We start from the raw sequence: 21,522 nt of genomic DNA on the forward strand, positions 1-21,522 counted from the left end.
GATAATTAATGTTTTGCAACTTGTCACAGGGAACACCAAGAAACGGGTTTAGTAAATATTCAGGTGAAGATATTAATAAAATATTAGTTGAAATGATTAAAAAAGACAGCTTTATTCATGAAATAATCATACCGAATTACTCCTCGAGCTCTTAAATTATCGATTTGTTTTGACCTCGTAACACTTTGAACACAATTTCACTTCCGTTCGGGTCGTGAAATTAAAACTATCAAAGTGTCACTTGTGATACAAATCGATAGAATAGAATGGAATAGAAATATGCTTTATTGTCATGGAAAATTTTACAGACAAATGTATAGACAAAGCTTACAAGAGTCATAAATAAAAACAATAACAAATTCTTCTTCTTGTAGTTCCTTCTCCTATCGGAGGTTGGCTATCATTACAGCTATCCGTACCTTATTGGCGACTGCTCTGAAAAGATCTACTAAGCTGCAACTATACCACCCTCTTAAGTTTCTCAGCGAGGAAGTTCTTCTTCTACCTATAAATCTTTTACCCTTTATTTTACCTTGCATTATGAGCCTTAATATCTCATATTTCGCACCTCTGGTAATGTGGCCTACATATTCTAGCTTTCTTGTTTTGATGTTCTTTATCACCTCGCAATCCTTTTGAAGCCTTCTTAACACTTCTGCATTTGTAACTCGTTGGATCCATGGTATTTTCAAAATCCTTCTATAGCACCACATCACAAAGGCTTCCAACTTCTTTATATTTTCTGCTTTTAGTGCCCAGCTTTCTACTCCATACAACAAAGTCGAAAACACGTAGCATCTTAAGTATCTTTGTAACGGTCACGTTACTAACTTAACTCTTTAATTATTTTTATAATTATTTTCCTTCGCTCTCCCATTTAAATTCTCTAATTCCTCGTATAGGACCACTGACGTGACGTCATACCTCGGTGATGGAACGTACTCCACCTATCGAGAATGATTTCGTTTTCTGAGAGAGTTTGACGTTTACCTTGGCGGAGAAGCGCCTCTCGTTCTTTACTTGACTGTTGGCTGTTGTGTCGAATAGAGGTACCATATAGAATGGCGGATGATTTCATCCAACTTATTTTATAACATCAAGCAATTTAAAGTTAAGTAAAAAGTTACCAGCAAGGGTTGTCGAGTTAGGGAGACATGTGTGTGACAACTCCCGTTGGAGCCTAATAGGAATCATTCGGTGAGATTTATTTTTTTGTAATAATTTTTAATTAGCCATTGTCATGTGTTTTTTTGTTGTGGAATATTTAAAATATTAGTCCCATTGTTAAACTTTCTTAGTCAATCTATTAAGGGAAGGATGTAGATTATTTCGATCTTTATATTATCTTTATATCGATCTTTTATATTAATGTGGTTTTTGGTTTTACATAACCAAACATTTTTGAAGTCCTCAAATTAATATTGAAAATAATTACCATTTCTCTGTAGGTTTTAAATTATTCAACATCCAATATTTTATAAATTCAATATATTTTTACAGATATTTCCTCAAATAAATCATTTCAATGTCATTTGTCCATCTATTCACACTCAAAACAGTTCAAGGTTACCTGAGATTGGTTTTTGTTCCAGTTTTAATGGTCGGTTTTTCTATACTATTGCTTCTAAAAAGTTCCTCAATTATTTCTTCTTCCCTTTACTTTTTGCTCATGTTTAAAATGAGAAATAAAACTGGGAATGTTTTTTAGCCATTTGGGAGAAACCCTACCATGAAGTCATAGACCTTATTTGACCACCTAGAGAAACCACTACAGCCACAGTCAAGTCATCATGGGAGTATGTCGATTTGGGAGCAAGCTATGGGAGCGTTCCAGCTCAATTTTCGTCTTGGCACCTGGGCCTACAGGAGCCATGGGGTCGCACCATCCTGGTGCATCATTTTCTAGGATGCAACCGCAACCTCGTTTGGGAACATTTAGTGAGGTGTTTTAGTAACTATTGGTTTTTTTTATATTTCAGACTATCTGTTAAATACACTATATTTTTTTTTCCAGATTTAGTTTACCTCTGGTTTTTTTTTAATATGACATATTTGTATATTAGATTATTTGGTTCCCAAACTTTGTATCTACGGTAACTTCTTCTGCACAGGAATAAGCCTAGAGAAAATTAGGTTTTTAATACTTTATTATTGTTTTGATATTGGTTTATGTAATTCGGGTAAATTTATTTTTTTAATATTACTAGCTTGTTTCCCAAATAATTTACTGTTATTCGCTTTATTCCATTTGTTCGGTTAATTTAGGTCATCGTCGGTATTTATCTCAACTTCATTTCTACTTTAGTCAATTGTATATTTAACTTTATTTATTCATTATTGTATTTTCCCTTAGTGAGGCTTGGGCCTATTTATTTGTAGTATTTTCATCTTTGTCAGTTTCCTTTAGTTGTACGTAGCAGGCGTACTATAACCATTTGGTAGAAGACTTATGTAATTTTGTACCCTATATGTTAGTGAAAGGTACTTATACCTGTAATTTTGTAACAGGTAACATTGTTGTTATCTTAGGTTGAACATAACTTTTGCAAACTTTTGTCATGTTAGAGTCACATAATATGAACTTGTTTAACTCAGAGATTGTTAAAAATCTGGTAGTTCATTTTAATAAATGTTTATTTATTTTGTATATCATTTATTTTTATTACTCCTTTATGTTCATTATTACAGGTTTAATATATTTAATATTTGACAGCAGTGTAAGATACCTGGGAGAATGATCGAAGATCATTTTCATGGCGCCCATGATTAGTTAGTTTTATTTATTTTGTTCGTTTTTAGTCATTATTCATCTCCATTCATTTTCAGTATATTATTCTTATTTTATTATTTCATCTTCTAGTCATCATTACTATCTATATAGAGCTACTGTTCTTCGACAGGCATGCAAACGAGCCGTATCCATCCTTGAGTGTCAAGTTGCTCTCTTGCATCTATAGCTAGCCAACTCTATTCAGTTTGCCTCTGTCTCTTCCCACTTCTACTTCTATCCCTTCTAATTCCCCTTTCTTCAGTACTACTGCACTTTAGTAGTATTTTTTTTTTATTTTTCCTATTGCGGCTTCTCAACGTAGAAGTCACTTCACTCTCTCTCTACATCTATGTCCCATTAGTTATTTCTTTTTTTTCCTTACCTCTGTTGGAGTATATCTTGCTTTTTACTTTCACTCCAACAGAAGTTTTCTTCATTTTTGTTACACTGGCTGCCCAATGCGTGGTGCCAACCGTGTATGGTTTTAAGACAGTAGTTCTTTTAGTTCATTTTTATTTTATTGGAATTTTTGTATTATTAACTTTTTGATATCTTTGTATACATGTTACTTCTGATTTATTTTTGGTCTTTAAAATTTTATTAATACTAAACAGGTAGACTTATACTGCTTTTGGTTTTGATTAGTTTATTTTCGATACCTCATTTTTAGTTTTAGTGGTACAGCTCATATTTTAGTTTGAATTTTGTATTTTTATTGGAAACTTATTTGTGTATTTAGAATGAGTATACATGACTGACATTATGTTCTATTATTATGGATTTTTAGTCCTTCTACCAATGGTAGTATGTTTGCACGTACAATTAATTATTGACTATATGCATATATTTTTTTTTCTAGGGTGGTTATATTTTACACCTAACTAGAAATTATTTTCAGTATTTAGGTATTTTATTTACCTTATTGATTTGATTATTTATATATTTTGCTGGCATTTTGATTTGTTGGTGTGTCGCTAATATTTTCTCCATATGTATCTTTGTCTTACAAACTTTAGATTATATTTTATATTTGTTATTTTTGATATTTGGATTGTTTGGTAAGACAGGCACACACCACAAAGCAATATCAGTCCAGAACATTAGCGTCTATACATGATACGTTGAATTCGCATGGTTCGGATGATTACAGATGTTCATCCATAATTTATGTTCTTTAATTGGTAGTGTTAAACATAACAATTATAATTATTGTATGGTAAAGTAGTTCCATTATCCATCTCAGCTTCTAGTTTTGTTAATTTTGACAATAATATTATATCAGTGTGGGTACCATAATGTACTTAATGCTTTTATAAATCAGATACTTTAGGTTGAGATTCAAATATAAATTCTTTATTAGTTAGGAAACATTGATACTATTTTTCTATTAAGTTGTAGAACAATCTTCAGAAGAAGATTACCTTAACAGTGTTGTTCAAGCTAATCTCTTCTTCTGTTTGTCTTTAGCTTAGCTCAATCTTTAGTATGGTTAGAAATTTTATTCTATTTTTTTTTCCATCTGATAATGCAGGTACCTACATACATTGCTTGATTTCATCTTTGGCTTAGTTTTGATGACTTTTATTTATTACTTATTAATTTAATTATTATGTAGTACTTTATGTATGAGTTTATTTTTTTTTTGGTATTAGGTATGGTGCATTTTAATTATTATTATGAGTCAATATTATTAATTGCTAATCCTGTCAGGATTATACAATTAATAAGAACTTCACTTGTATTTTTGTCTAGTTTTTGCACACCTAACCCCTAAGTTAGAAGGGTTGTTGAGTATTATATATTTATATATTTGGATAGGAACTCATACAAGTACTCTTGTTTAATATGGATATTATTATGGAACTATGTTGCACTACCATATCTCAGGTTATATTATTTTTGAATATTTGATTACCTACTATTTTTTTTACATTATTTTTATATCTAGTTATGAATTTGCCATATTGGAAAGATGTGGTTTTTAATTTGTTATTGGGTTACTCTATTAACATTTGTCTCCAATATCTTAAACACTTTATAATAATTTATATCCTTCTATCCTACACACTATGATTCTGGAATTAGATTGGAATGTTGATGTGAGTATGTATGATTTCTTAAGTCTTTTATTGATTTCTTCTTGTGGACTAGCCTGTCCTTACTCTGTTAATGCTAGTGAGTGAGTACGTGGGTTCGAAATTCAGCAATTGGCCATTGCTATCCGGTTTCGTAATCTATGTCCTCATGGCAGAGTATGCAGATGTCTATTCATCATCAGTTCCTAACTATTCTTGTCTAATTAGTCCAATTATTCCAGTTACATATTTACAATTTGATAGGGAAGTATTTAGTTTATATTTTATCTCGTACTTCATATTATGTTTGTTGTTGACTATCCCTATACGCAGTAGGTTTGTTAAGTCAGTATTTGGAGTGTTTAGACAAATGAGTTGTTCATCAGAGTATATTCCCACTTCTTTCCTTAGGCATTAGTCTTGCTATTCAGATTCTGGAATATTTCCTGAATAATTCCACGTATGTGAGAACGCATGAATTTGCAGTTTTATTTAAAATTGTGCTTGTTCTCGTCATTTTTTTTTCCCTATCACTTATCATATTTTTTTTTCTTCCTATTATTTATCATAGTGCCATAGACCTTGTAAGTTCACCATTCATTCTGTTTTCTTTCTTACTTATTCTTATATTAGTACCTTATCTGAGTCTGGTTATTCTCATACATCTGTTGTAGCGACATGCTATAGTTCGCGAATACCAGCACGAATTAAGTTATGTATTTTCTAGAATACTTTAGTCAATACACATTAGGTATTGATCTGACTTTTGATTTAGTTAGGTTACATCTCTGTTACTTAGTCTGTTAGTAATGTTTTTATTGTGACTTATTTTGATTACTTAGTTTGGATAGGTTCATATTACCGGATGAGGGTGTATGTAGACCTAATTTATTTATTTTGTTCAGTATTAGTTACCATTGGATCCAATAATTTAGTTTATTTAGTATTAGTAAGAATTGGTCCATAAATTTGCCTGATCGTTCTTCTTTGGATATACTCTTATATAAATCTGGTGTCCATTGATAGTCCGATTCTGGATAAGTGTCCGATTCTTCATTTATTTTGTGTATTTGGTTGGATAGGTTCGTATCACCGGATGTGGGTGTACGTAGACCTGATCTGTTTATGTGGTTTAGTATTGGTGTGAATTGGTCCATAAATTTGCCTGGTTGTTCTTCTTTGGATATGCCTTTTATGAATCTGGTGTCCACTGATAGTTCGACTTTGGATTAAGTGTCCGATTCCACATTTATTTTGGTTATTGAGTTTTGGATTCCTTTGGTATGTTCAGCATTGGTATTATTTGGCATTAGTGAGAGTTGTTCCATAAATCTTCCTGATTGTTCTTCTCTGGATATACTATTATGAATCTGGTGTCCATTGTTAGTTCAGTTTTGGATAAAATGTTCAATTCTTTATTTATTTTAGTTACTGATTTTTTTTTTTAATTTCACTTTGGTATATTTACTTGTGATGGTTCGAATTGGCTAACACCTTCTCCTGGTTGTTCCGTCCTTGGATATACCCTTTATAAATCTGATGTCCATGGATAGTTCAATTTTGGTTTGGTGCCCAGTTCGACACTTAGCATTATTATGAACTTTAGTGCAATATTTAGTTCTGTTTTGACTTTTAAGCAATATTATGTCAATATTTGGTAGCAGAGAGTAACATAGTAACATTTTAGCATTAGTTTGAGTCATATATGTATTTATTTTTCCTTGAACCTTAGTTTTTGCTTAGTTGTAATCTTGCGAATCAACGTGGATTGTTAGACTAGTGTAAATTTTATTTGTAATATTTTGAGGTTTAAAAAAAAATTTCTTTGATAAATTTTTTTTCCCGAGTAGAAGGGGATTGTAACGGTCACGTTACTAACTTAACTCTTTAATTATTTTTATAATTATTTTCCTTCGCTCTCCCATTTAAATTCTCTAATTCCTCGTATAGGACCACTGACGTGACGTCATACCTCGGTGATGGAACGTACTCCACCTATCGAGAATGATTTCGTTTTCTGAGAGAGTTTGACGTTTACCTTGGCGGAGAAGCGCCTCTCGTTCTTTACTTGACTGTTGGCTGTTGTGTCGAATAGAGGTACCATATAGAATGGCGGATGATTTCATCCAACTTATTTTATAACATCAAGCAATTTAAAGTTAAGTAAAAAGTTACCAGCAAGGGTTGTCGAGTTAGGGAGACATGTGTGTGACAACTCCCGTTGGAGCCTAATAGGAATCATTCGGTGAGATTTATTTTTTTGTAATAATTTTTAATTAGCCATTGTCATGTGTTTTTTTGTTGTGGAATATTTAAAATATTAGTCCCATTGTTAAACTTTCTTAGTCAATCTATTAAGGGAAGGATGTAGATTATTTCGATCTTTATATTATCTTTATATCGATCTTTTATATTAATGTGGTTTTTGGTTTTACATAACCAAACATTTTTGAAGTCCTCAAATTAATATTGAAAATAATTACCATTTCTCTGTAGGTTTTAAATTATTCAACATCCAATATTTTATAAATTCAATATATTTTTACAGATATTTCCTCAAATAAATCATTTCAATGTCATTTGTCCATCTATTCACACTCAAAACAGTTCAAGGTTACCTGAGATTGGTTTTTGTTCCAGTTTTAATGGTCGGTTTTTCTATACTATTGCTTCTAAAAAGTTCCTCAATTATTTCTTCTTCCCTTTACTTCATGTTTAAAATGAGAAATAAAACTGGGAATGTTTTTTAGCCATTTGGGAGAAACCCTACCATGAAGTCATAGACCTTATTTGACCACCTAGAGAAACCACTACAGCCACAGTCAAGTCATCATGGGAGTATGTCGATTTGGGAGCAAGCTATGGGAGCGTTCCAGCTCAATTTTCGTCTTGGCACCTGGGCCTACAGGAGCCATGGGGTCGCACCATCCTGGTGCATCGTTTTCTAGGATGCAACCGCAACCTCGTTTGGGAACATTTAGTGAGGTGTTTTAGTAACTATTGGTTTTTTTTTATATTTCAGACTATCTGTTAAATACACTATATTTTTTTTTCCAGATTTAGTTTACCTCTGGTTTTTTTTTAATATGACATATTTGTATATTAGATTATTTGGTTCCCAAACTTTGTATCTACGGTAACTTCTTGTGCACAGGAATAAGCCTAGAGAAAATTAGGTTTTTAATACTTTATTATTGTTTTGATATTGGTTTATGTAATTCGGGTAAATTTATTTTTTTAATATTACTAGCTTGTTTCCCAAATAATTTACTGTTATTCGCTTTATTCCATTTGTTCGGTTAATTTAGGTCATCGTCGGTATTTATCTCAACTTCATTTCTACTTTAGTCAATTGTATATTTAACTTTATTTATTCATTATTGTATTTTCCCTTAGTGAGGCTTGGGCCTATTTATTTGTAGTATTTTCATCTTTGTCAGTTTCCTTTAGTTGTACGTAGCAGGCGTACTATAACCATTTGGTAGAAGACTTATGTAATTTTGTACCCTATATGTTAGTGAAAGGTACTTATACCTGTAATTTTGTAACAGGTAACATTGTTGTTATCTTAGGTTGAACATAACTTTTGCAAACTTTTGTCATGTTAGAGTCACATAATATGAACTTGTTTAACTCAGAGATTGTTAAAAATCTGGTAGTTCATTTTAATAAATGTTTATTTATTTTGTATATCATTTATTTTTATTACTCCTTTATGTTCATTATTACAGGTTTAATATATTTAATATTTGACAGCAGTGTAAGATACCTGGGAGAATGATCGAAGATCATTTTCATGGCGTCCATGATTAGTTAGTTTTATTTATTTTGTTCGTTTTTAGTCATTATTCATCTCCATTCATTTTCAGTATATTATTCTTATTTTATTATTTCATCTTCTAGTCATCATTACTATCTATATAGAGCTACTGTTCTTCGACAGGCATGCAAACGAGCCGTATCCATCCTTGAGTGTCAAGTTGCTCTCTTGCATCTATAGCTAGCCAACTCTATTCAGTTTGCCTCTGTCTCTTCCCACTTCTACTTCTATCCCTTCTAATTCCCCTTTCTTCAGTACTACTGCAAAGTAGTATTTTTTTTCCGACTTCGGCTTCACTGCTGAATCCCCTTCAGTTATATTTTCAGAATAGCTACCATAATTCTTTTTTTTTTCCTTACTTCTGTTGGAGTACCTATATCTTTCTTTTTACTTTCACTCCAACAGAAGTTTTCTTATTTTTGTTACATCTTATCCTCAGCTCCAGAGGAAGGTCTCGATTAACAAACATCTTTTTCATTTTTATAAATGCTTGTCTTGCAATTTCAATGCGTGTCCTGATTTCTCTACCCTGGTCATTGTTTTCATTTACCCAGGTTCCCAGATATTTGTAGTTTTATAACAAATACAAGTATGTAGTTATGTAGTTATAATAACAAATACAATTTACTAAAATTATATAAATCGTCAATATAAATAAAATATAATGAAGTGCAAAACTTCAAAGTCAAATTGCATAACCTACCTTAAGAAATTTAATAAATTAAATTAAGAGATAATTTAGAGCTCTCGTGTAATTACTACTGATAATTTACTTCGTCAGGTAGCACGTCAGATCCACGGAGCATGTGGCACAGTGGACAAATATTCTGCTACCTACTTGAAGGATTGGATGGACTGTGGTCACAGACGACTGGATTATTTCCTGACGCAGGTGCTCACAGGACACGGGTGTTTTAGAGCCTACCTCTATAGGTTTGGAAAGGCTGACACTGATGAATGTCTATACTGCGGACACCCAGACACCGTTACACATACGATGCTAGAGTGCAACAGATGGATAATGGAAAGGAACAGAATGGAAAGAGAGACAGGTGTGAATTTTATGACAGTGCGAAAAATGATTGAGAAAATGACTGAAAATAAATCTGGTTGGACTAGTATACACAACTATATCCGTGTAGTGATCAAGAAGAAAGAAGAGGAGGAAAAACAGCTGTACCAAACGATAGGGGTAAGAGGGAAATATATTGTAAGTAGAAGGTAGAGTGAATAAGTTTTGATGAGAGGCGAGTAGGTGAGTTGTGGTAAAGAAGCTCTAATAAAAAAAATAAAAAAAAAACATACACAAAAACCCAATCTTGGGACCAAAAAAGGGGGAAAAGGAAGGGCATCCTTGCTTACAGTCTGTGGATAAATGAAGGTAAAGTGCTTCGGAAGCGATGTCGACCTTGCAGCGGCCATTCCGCTTTAGAAGCGCTGGAGGAATGACAAAGGAGGGTCTGGTTTAGCATGTAGGCATTCGGCGTAGCCTCGACGACGAGAGAGTGTTTTTAATGTACCTCTAAGTCATAATGTACATCCTGCACTAAGTTCAGTCAGGCGGTGTTCTGAACTGAGATGTCTTTTGAAGATTCCAGACCCCCCCTCTTTAAAGATGAAAAAAAAAGGTAGCACGTCAGATCAACGGCGGATCCAGCAACCAGCAATTTTCTCGTCACTGGAGTAAGCAGGATTCTTTTTCGGAATGGGCTGCTATTTTCATTTTCTCCATATGCCATGTTTTTTCAGAACGTTGGTTACCATCATGGCTATCTTAATTTTATTCACTGTCACCCTTAATCAACCACGAAGTGCTTATTTGCCCTGGACTGCGTTTGTCTTATATTTTCACTTGCATAATATTGTGTAGTAACCTATACATGTCCGAAATGCTTCAGCTTTCTCTTCTTGATGCCTTTTATAATCTCAGTAGTCTTGCTGAGACGTTCAAGTATTGTGGAGTTTCGAATCTTCTCCACCCAAGAAACTCTTAAAATTCTTCTATAACACCACAACTCGAAAGCCTCAAGGCGATTTAGATCGATTTTATTCGCAGTCCAAGACTCGACACTATACAGTAATTACCGATTTGTATTGACCTAGTGATACTTTTAACATACTTTTCCTCCCCTTGAGGAAATTAAAACTGTCAAAGTGTCAGTTCTAATACTCGGGATACAGGTCGGTAATTTTAAAGCTCAACTGTAATAGGGATGTTCACAAAAAATTAAAAAGTCATTTAAAACAGGTAAAACGATTAAGAAACACCCTAGGAATAACTGTCTAAAATTTCAAAATAATCAAAAAAGTCTGTATATAAAAAATCTTGATTAGAAATCTAGCATTATTTTAAATTTCTCTCTATTGGCTTGACGTCACTAGTCGCATACCCCAGAGCGCGCCATTCCTAGTCCTGTCGCCAGGGGGGGTACAACGGCCTCGTTAATTCAGATGGACTTACCCAAATTTTTTTTATGTATTTTGACCCGTAGAACACGAATTTTTTGGGTAACAGTTGATCCGGATGTCGATAAGATTGTTATAGACCAAGAACTTGAGGAATCAAATAACAGCGATTTTTGGCAAAACAAAACCATATTTTGTATTTTTTGGGTCATTTTAAGCAAAAAATATTTCTACAAGTTTTTTAGTAGGATGCACAGTTTTCGAGATAAACGCGGTTGAACTTTAAAAAAATCGAAAAACTGCAATTTTTAAACCCGAATAACTTTTGATTAAAAAATAAAATAGCAATTCTGCTTAGCGCCTTTGAAAGTTCAAGTCAAATTATGTCGGTTTTGATTATTTGCATTGCTAAAAATTTATTGTGTTATTGCTAAACAAAGCTACAAACAACTAGTGCGTGAGTGATGTTTCTATGATTTCTCATTTAAAATCGAACGAGTAGGTAGAATAGGTACTAGTGCAATCAAGACTATTTCTACGTTACATGCGTTAAAACGCATGTAAAAGTACGGGAAACCCTACGTGTTTATAGCTTTGTTAAACAATAAAAAAATAAATTTTTACCAATGCAAATAATCAAAACCGATATAATTTGACTTAAACTTTCAAATGCGGTAAGCAGACTTGCTATTTTATTTTTTAATCAAAAGTTATTCGGGTTCAAAAATTGCAATTTTTCGATTTTTTTAAAGTTCAACCGCGTTTATCTCGAAAACTGTGCATCCTACGAAAAAACTTGTAGAAATATTTTTTACTTAAAATGGCCCAAAAAATACAAAATATTGTTTTGTTTTGCCAAAAATCGCTGTTATTTGATTCCTCAAGTTCTTGGTCTATAACAATCTTATCGACATCCGGATCAACTGTTACCCAAAAAATTCGTGTTCTACGGGTCAAAATACATAAAAAAAACTTGAGTAAGTCCATCTGAATTAACGAGGCCGTTGTACCCCCCCTGGCGACAGGACTATCCTCCCAGTGTTATTGTTTACGTGTTTGACGTTAGACGTTAGTTCAGGTCATTATATTTGGTTCTCTTGTTGTATTATCAGGATTAGAGTGGAGTTTAATAGTAAATTTGTTTAGTTTCAAGTGTATAGACTGTTTTTAAGGACATATTTTGTGTGGTACAAATAAGCAAATAAAATGGAAGAAGGTTTTCAAAAAGCCGATTCGCATAATCTACCGACTGTAGACGTAACAATGGTGTCTGATTTCTTGGCCTCCTGTAAGAAAATAAATCAACCACAGAGTAGTGGAACCAAAACCAGCCAGTGAGTATTACTTTTAAATAATAATTATTATCCATTCAAAATCCATCATTATACCTTTAATTACATTTTATTGTCATTGAAATATAGTTGTATTCAAGTCATTTTTATACATTAAAGACATTTTTTATTAAAACAAATTTTAGCCAATTCAAATTTAACATTTCTTCTGATATAAACATTGTGTTTGAAGTTTTATTGGTTCCAAATCTGGACCTCGTAGGTAAACTATACTGTCATTTTGAGCAACTGTGTTTAGCTTGTGTTTGCTACAAAGTTTAGAGCAAATAGTACTTAGGATGTTAATAAAAATGTGATATATACCATAATTGGTTGAAAGACAATATGACCATATTTTATTGAGAAAATATAACCAATTTAGATAATCCAACCAATAAAATAAGTAGATTAGAGGAACTGATTCAAATAACACCATATCCATGTAGTGTAGTTTACCCCTCCGAGGTCCAGAAATATAAAAAACCATTAACAAACCTATGAATAGAGAATATACAATATGAAAATATACATACCCTAGCGTTTTCAAAAATATTGAATAAGTGTATTTTGCAGTTTATCGATCTGATGTTTATTTTGCGAAATATCGCGGGATTTATATTTAAAATTTTAAATTTACCCCCACCTCTCTCCGTGGGGGTCATGTTTGGAATCATTCGCTTTTTTTGTGAAACTTTTTTACTCGCCCATTTCCTTACGCCCCGCTCAACTCGTCAGATGTTTGAAATATACACTCTTTTGCATGTACATACTTAACTTACCTTATCTTAATCTGACAATTTCGATCATTTTTATTGATAGATTTTTTTCGGGTCCTCCTTAACGAACTTCCCTGTGTTAAGAGTCAATATATGGTAGAGGTACATCTACAGGGTACGAGGTTTCTCCCCATATGATAATCTGACACGCTCGAGTAATTGCAAAAATTCCCGCTTGGGCTCCCTTACCATTAATTTCAAATATTTCATTCAAAATAAACTTTTTGTTTTTTTGAACGGACTTTCGACGCTGGGTAATAATGTAGTCTTTCATTCTGCGTTTAAATTTTTCAAAAATATTAATTAGTTTTCTCAGGATTCGAAAAAAATTAATTAAATAGTATTTGACCAAGATTTTGCGCCTACCCCCTTAATAAATTTATCCGCTTAGGTATAAGAATACGTTGTAATAAAATAGTTACCGCTCAATATATTTTTCAATGAATCCAAAAACTGTTTATGTACAATTCACTGCAAAGTTAGTTGATGTCTAGTTTATAGGGTCTGTCAAGTAATAAATATTTTACTACTATGTTATGTTATGTGCACCAGTCTTTTTAGGGGCCCGACAAATTCGGAGGTCATAAACTAGGTACTTACTTTTTCATTTTTGTAAAAAGTTTTATTGCTATGCTAACCAATTTCTTTGAAATGATAACAGATAAATGGTAACAGATATTTAGAGAAGTTCGAAACTTAAATCTAAAACATATCATAGAATTGGGTAAAAATGAGTAATTTAAAAACTTTTTATTTAGAAAAAATCCATAACTTACAATAAAGTGATCTTCACAACAGAAAAACTTGGTTTTTATTGACACGTCCTTGATGTTCCTTCTAGCTGCAACAAACCATTTCTTTTTCTGTTTTAAATTGGTTGGAACGGTAATAAAAATCTTGTCAGAATTGTTTCTGGATGTATTTACACACCCAGAAACAAAACACCACTTATTTGGCTTCATTTTTTACTAATTAAATACGTAACGAACTGCACACATTCAAATACACTTCGTAAATAAGTATACAGAACTAGCTCTCGATCACAGCCGTTACAACTACTGACGTCACAGGCCGTATCCTCGCTACAGGGAGCCGGTTTTCTAGCCTCCAAGAAAATCAACATTATGAACTCATTTATCTTAAAAAATATACATTTTTATACAGTTTTATGATTGCTACGTTTTTATATACTTTATTATCTATTGAATTTAACTATATTTAAAAATTAGTGAACATCCCTATTATAAGTGATTTGAGTGTTCTATTTTTGCAGAAAGAACTAGTTATATTTTATAGTTTACTGTTAAAAACTGAGAATATGTATTACTAAGAAAACTATTTGCAACAATATCGTCATAATGTTCTATCTACATCGAATTAAGCACCTATTTATTATATCTCCAAGAATATACCTAAACAAGTATTGTGTAGTTTACAGTTAACTCTGTATTATATACCGTAAATTCCAAAATTGTTGACAAATATCATTACTAAAGTTAAACGGAGCTTTGAGCGTTCGAGATAACAACTAGTGCAGGTAAGCGCCATATAATGGGGATAAAGCTGTTGTTATGTATTGGCAAATAAAGTGGACTTATATATCGATCTAAATTCTAGGAAAAACTAGAATGTCCTTAGATATAAAAGCATCAAATTAGCTTTTAAGGTATATTTTCTACGAAACGTAGTTTGCGGAATTTTAGATATTAAAATCCCAGACAAACGTATTTTTTTTTCATGTACGGGTGTAAAAATTTGATAATAAATAATAAGACAATTAAAAAAAATCAAAGCAACAGATGAAATTCCTAAGGAGAAGCTGCAGAGTAAGAAGAAGAGGTAGAATAAATAACGTAGAGGTTAAGAAAAGAATGGCAATGAACTCAGATATAATAGACTAGGTGCTGACCAGGTACAGAGTTACAGACCAAAATCGTTGGATAAACAGAGTAACAGAGTGGAGCACGATAGGAAGAAGGAATAGATGCAAATCCGAAGATCTGAGATTTAGTGGACGAAGCAATGGAAAAAAGAAATTTACAGGAAGGAGCCTGTCAAAACAGAAAGGACGGGGTCAGTAAATGAATTATTATGATCTTGAAGGTGAAGTGCGTACATAGAATACATTTTTCTATTATTAAAAGTCCTTTTGTGTTCTGCTATGCGTTTTTCGAAGGTTCTGCTAGTTTGACCGATACAAGTTTTTGAATATTCACCACAAGTCAGTTTGGATACACCACTCTGTAATGGTTTCTCTTTTGGCTCTTATTGTTCTTAGTGTATTTGCTTAAGTTGTGGTTTATTTCTTCTTCTTCTTCTTCTTCTTCTTCTTCTTCTTCTCGTTGTCCTTATGCCCTATAAGAGCGTCGGACTTTGGTATCACCTATCCATCTTTTACCCATTTCTTCCACGCCTTCCGATCTCCTGCCATTTCCTTCATCTGTTGCACTGTTTTCCCTCTATTTGTGCCGATTTTCTCGATTTGTTCCATCCACCCCTTTCTAGGTCTGCCCCTTCTTCTTTTCCCCTGTCTTTTGGCATCTGTCACCTTCTTTACTAGTCTGTTCTCGTTCATCCTAGTTATATATCCAAACCAATTCAGTTTCCTTTTTTCAATTTTTTCTCTATTGGTTCCTGACTTAGCACGTTTCTGATGTTTTCGTTCGTTTCTCTGTCCATCTTCGTCCTTCCAGCTATTTTTCTCAGCTGCTTCATTTCAGCTGCATTTATGGCACTTTCATGTCTTTTATTTGTGACCCATGTCTCTCTTGCATATAGAAGAGTTGGTACTGTGAATGAATTATATACAAGCATTTTTGTTTCCTGGCTGATTTACCTTTTTCCCAGTATCGTATTATTAATGGCATAGTATATTTTCGTAGCTTTCTTTGTCCTATTTGCAATTTCTAGGTCTAGCTTTCCGTCATTCGATATTATCGTGCCCAGGTACTCGTAGGCCGTCACCCTCTCCAATTCTTGTCCTTTACAGAGCACTCGTGTTTCGCCTTCAATTTCATGCTCTTGCTGACCTATTTCCATCGTCTTGCATTTGCTGATGTTTATTTCTAATTTCATTTTCTCTATTCCCTCAGTACCTATATCAATTAATCGCTGCATCTTTCTCGGGTTGTCTGCTAGGAGAACGACGTCGTCAGCATACAGTAATCCTTCTATCATAACTGGTGTTAGGTGCGTGTAGCCTATTATTGTTTTTAAGTGGTTTGTTCTTCTTTTTACATTTTTAAATAATTTGTCCATAATTATGACGAATAGGAGTAAGCTTAGGCTATCTCCCTGTTTTATCCCCTTGTTCATCCTAAATTCTAGTGATCTGCTACCTCTCATTTGCACTTTTCCCACCACTCTGCTGTACGTACTTTTAATTATCTCTAATAGTTTCCTCGGTATTCCCAGCTCCTCTACAGTATTCCACAATACTTTCCGGTCTACTGAGTCGAACGCTGCTTTAAGGTCTATGAAGGTCATATATATGTTTGTTCCCCGATCATTATTTTTTTCTATTATATTTCGTAATATGCTTATGTTGTCAACTGTTTGCCTTTTGGCTCTGAATGCTGTTTGTTCTTCTTCCAGTTTTTCTTCTACCTCTGTTCTTAATCTTCTTTCTATTATTCTCGTATAGAGCTTGAACACTACTGATGAGAGGCATATATCTCTATTGTTTCCACAGGTGGATTCTTCTCCTTTCTTGTGAATTGGGATCAGTAAGTTTTCTTCCTACTCTCTCGGCATTTTGTTTGTTCTCCATGCTTCTCTAATTATTTCCAGCAACCACTTCTTTCCTTCTTTCCCTATAAAAGGTTTGTTTCAAAAGCTGGTATTATTCCTATTTATTTATAGAACAGACAAACACATAAAAATACCCATATGTTTTGCTTTTTTGATATTAATGTCATGCCCATACGTACTACTTACTCCTACTACCCTTGAGACAAGCGCCTGCAGGTCTGCCATACTGTCTACAAAAATGACAATATCATCAACGTATCTTATGTTGTTAAGTCGTTTTCCAATTATACGTATTCCTCATGTATATCAGTTAACTAAAGACATCGACTCGTATGAATCAAAATGAGAATGTAGTTTATACTCCCAAATGTTGGAGAACATACTCCACATAGAGATTATCTACTCTTTACTGTGAGTAGAATCTCATCACATCAAAATAGTTTTATACTCCGTTTTATTCATACCACTAATTTACTAGTGTCTTGTTATTTCTATCTCGGATACATCTAACGTGATTAAAATATTTTGCTTTCTACTTTCTCGTTTATTACTTTGGTGACCATTGCTGTTAGTATCTCAGGTAACTCAACCAGTTTTGTGTCCAATTCTTCATTTCATAAACTGTCAAAATGCTGTTTCTTTTTCTTCGTGACAAATTTGTCGTGGATTAGTATTTTATTTCCATCTCGGATAAATCTAATCTGATTAAAATGTTTTGTTTTCAGTGCTCTTTTTTGGCTATTTTATATATCTTTGTTTCGCCTTTCCTGGTATCAAGTTGATCTAATTTTTTAAACGATTCTTTAAGCTTTTGCAACTGCCACTTTCGCTTCCTTTTTGACAACCGTATGATTTTGAACATCCGTATCTATCCCGGTGGCGCCCAAAATCCCGACAGCCAAAATCCCGACGGCCAAAACATCGACACGTCAGAATCCCGACAGGCCAGAATGCCGACAGACCAATATCCCGACAAGCAACAATCCTCGCATAAGCAAAAATCCCGACGACTATATTTTGAATATTTATTGTTTCATTTTCAGATGCAATACCAAATCATATTATAGAGTATTGGAATTGAACAATTATTACTTACTAATAAGTACGGGTACTAATTATTATGTATTTTTAAAGAAAAAATTATTTAAACACTTCATTTTATAATATAAAAGCTATACTTACTGAAATGGAAGGTTGTAAGTGACATGATAATATCTATTATATGAAAGTAAACTTGAATTTAGGATTTGGTTATACATTGGACTATATATTGGCAAAAAAATAATTTAATTCATTTGCCCATGTTAGAAATTTTATTTAGAAAATTAGTTCATATTAAATGGTAAATATTTTTGTTTAGTAACACAAAATAAAAACAGATGGCCATAAACAAAAAACAAGAAATAAATGTAATTATATGTTAAAAAGAAACTTATCAAACCTGTCGGGATTCTGGCCTGTCGGGATTTTGGCCTGTCGGGATTGTGGCTTTCGGGATTTTGGCCGTCGGGATTGTGGCTGTCGGGATTTTGGCTGTAGAGATTTTGGAGTAGACCCATCTCACCTATTTTTTGCCACTATATAATTTTTTTCTGTTCTCTTTTATTTACTCTTGAGTTATTTGTTTTTTCTAAGAATAGGAACGCCAAGTCTCTTTGTTTTAAATCTTCTTTCGTGACGATTTTCCAAAGTATTTTAATAGCAGTATCTTTAATGGCACTTCCTGATGATCTTCCTCCAAATTGTATTAGGTCTTCCTTTTTGATGTGATTAAGGTGCTTTTCGATATTAAAGTAAAATAACGGAGAACAAGAAATATTTTAAACATAAAAGTTGCAGTGTGTTTAGAAAATAAAATAGTAAATTTTTACCTTTAGGCATATTTTTTTACGATTTATTTTTTCTTAATTATAAAATTCAGTTCTCAACTTTGACTCACTTCTGTAATTTTATTGACTGTATGTTGGAATTTTTATAAACTACTTCATTCATAACTTTTTTTGTTCATACGTAATATACAGCATTGGAAATATTTTTTCGGAACATAGGAACTTTTAATTCAATAAGTTAGATTCCGGATTTGCAATTAACCAGTGTAAATTTTAAGACAACATCGCGATGTTTCATATTTAATTTATTTGTCCGACTGCCCTGAACTGAGATCTAGAAAAAGAATACTTACCAAACATTCTTCTCGATTATTCACACCAGACAAATATCTTGAGTTGCAGTTAACCTGTGTAAGTTTCAATATAACATCGCGATGTTTTAAATATAATTCATTTTTTCGACTGTAATCCCTTTATCGCTGGCTATCGCACAAACGATGCAATCCGATGGGTCACTTCAGTTCAGTGCAGTCGAAGAAATGAATTAAATATGAAATATCGCGACGTAGTCTTGAAATTTACACTGGTTAATTGCAAATCCAAAATCTAACTTATTGTATTGAAAGTTCCTGTGTTCCGAAAAAAGATTTCCAATACTGTGTGTATAAAAAAATTAATCCTTAACCACTGGCATGCGGTATGCCGTACCGCCCGAAAATATATTTTGCTGTAAAACCTGTTTTATAAAAGATTCCTGGAACACCATCTGTGTGTACGTTCAGTGGTGTGTATAAATATACAAGAATACAAAGCCGCTAAACGCCGTAAAAATGAGTGGCGCATACAATACTCCAGCTACAAAAGATCTGATATGAATATTACGTGGCGCGAAAATATATTTTCATTTTGATGCAAAACAAAATTCTAGTTTTATTTTAAAAGATTTTTCCATAATATTTGCTAAATTTGAAGTAAACGCACCACAAAAGAGTAAATTTGATACAGTTTGAATTTTGAAACTCTTTTGTGGCGCGTTTACTTCAAATTTAGCAAATATTATGGAAAAATCTTTTAAAATAAAACTAGAATTTTGTTTTGCATCAAAATAAAAATATATTTTCGCGCCACGTAATTTTCATATCAGATCTTTTGTAGCTGGAATATTGTATGCGCCACTCATTTTTACGGCGTTTAGCGGTTTTATTCTTGTATCAGGAGTTTTTCAAGTTATATACAAATTAAATGTATGAAGTTTTATGCAATTTTTCTCGATTACACGTTAAGCTTTATAAATGGTCACCTTTGTCGCATTATCTTCCAAATGATCTAGTGTCCATCGAATGTACACTAGATTTTTTTCTAGTTGAAATAGATTGAATAAAAATATTGGGATGGCCGGTAAATGAACTCGGATTGCCCGTTGCAGATCAAATTTAGCGTCGTAACCACTACAACTACATAAACCATTTCGGGAATAATCGTTAATTGGATTATACTTGTGTAGCTTAATAACTTCTAAACGGCTTAACCGATTTTGATCACTAAACATGAGTTTGAAACATATTGACAAGTAGTATCTGCTGATGCATCTGAGGTCATGTATGAAAACTAAAGCTGTTACAGAAATTATTGAGCTTGAAAAACCGTTTTTCCCCATAGGAAATAGATTTGATCATACTTATGAAGCGTATAACTTAAAATTTCGAATTTTCGCGGATATGAGAGGGGTTGTGCGTCACTAGCGAGAATTGCCGTTTTCTGGGGTCGTCTTGATCGCATTCTCTCCCAAATGATCTAGTATTTACGACACCAGTGATAAGACAATCCGAGTTCATATCCTAGTCATCCTAATAAATATGTAATTATGGCCGGCAAATGAACTCGGATTGCCCAATCAAACTTAGCATTGTAACCACTACAAGTACATAAACCATGATTGATTAATAACATTGATTTTTTCGATATAAACTAAGATTCGATAACCACTAAATCGAAAACTATTAATTTTATTAAAAAAATATAAAACATTTTTTGCATACAATTAATGTTTTTACCAATATTTGCGGTCAAAATATAATACAAAATTTCCACCTTCGAGATGGGGTGGCAACCACCCCATGGTAAAAGCGTCTTCCGGCATCATATAGATTTTGATCCTTGGACTATCCACTACTTATTGTCAAATTTTCAAGCAAATCGATCCATTCTGTAAAAATTGCGAAGTGAAAAGTTTCAGTTCCTGGACTAATTATACTTTTGGAGCTCTATATCTTCTGAACGGCTGAACTGATGTTGATCACTAAACATGAGTTTAGAACGTATTGACAAGTAGTATCTGATGCATCCAAGATCAAGTATGATAACTGAACGTATTACATGAATGATTGAGCTTGAAAAACGGTTTTTCCCATAAGAAATAGATTTGATCATACTTATGAAGCCTATAACTAAAAAATTCGAATTTTTCCAGATATGAGATATACACCGTTAGACGCGTCCTGAGCCCTTCTACAAACTCTCAGTTATTGGCGCAATTCGTAGGTTGGGATTTTGAGTAATTGTCGAAAAACCAAAATTTTGAAAGTTTAATTTTTCAGTTTTTCGGCTATGGTAAGCAGTGTGTATGTCTGAGGTTGATCGCTTAAACACCATTTGAAAGCTTAACTCAACTCTATTGATTTGGTGTATTTGTGCTTTTCCTGTCTCTCCTTGAACCTAAGATATATACGCCCAAACAATATGCTATTTTGTATCTACCTAGTCCT

At 33.0% G+C, this 21,522-nt stretch overlaps 1 protein-coding gene and 1 long non-coding RNA gene across 3 annotated transcripts in view; one reads left to right on the forward strand and one right to left on the reverse strand.

Moving 5' to 3' along the window:
* The window catches only part of LOC126892422 (heterogeneous nuclear ribonucleoprotein C), a 2,215,671-nt gene that overhangs the window by 2,130,310 nt on the left and 63,839 nt on the right, over window positions 1–21,522 (reverse strand). The gene's annotated exons all lie outside the window — the stretch shown is intronic.
* On the forward strand, window positions 816–8,535 carry LOC126892425 (uncharacterized). 2 transcript variants are annotated; one of them, XR_007700825.1, is made up of 2 exons: window positions 816–1,197; window positions 7,596–8,535. It is a non-coding gene; the product is annotated as an uncharacterized LOC126892425 (long non-coding RNA). The 2 variants fall into 2 exon arrangements; XR_007700824.1 differs by lacking the exon at window positions 816–1,197 and adding an exon at window positions 3,631–7,090.

Source organism: Diabrotica virgifera, chromosome 9 (assembly GCF_917563875.1).
Source record: "Diabrotica virgifera virgifera chromosome 9, PGI_DIABVI_V3a".
Taxonomy (NCBI): Eukaryota; Metazoa; Arthropoda; class Insecta; order Coleoptera; family Chrysomelidae; genus Diabrotica; species Diabrotica virgifera.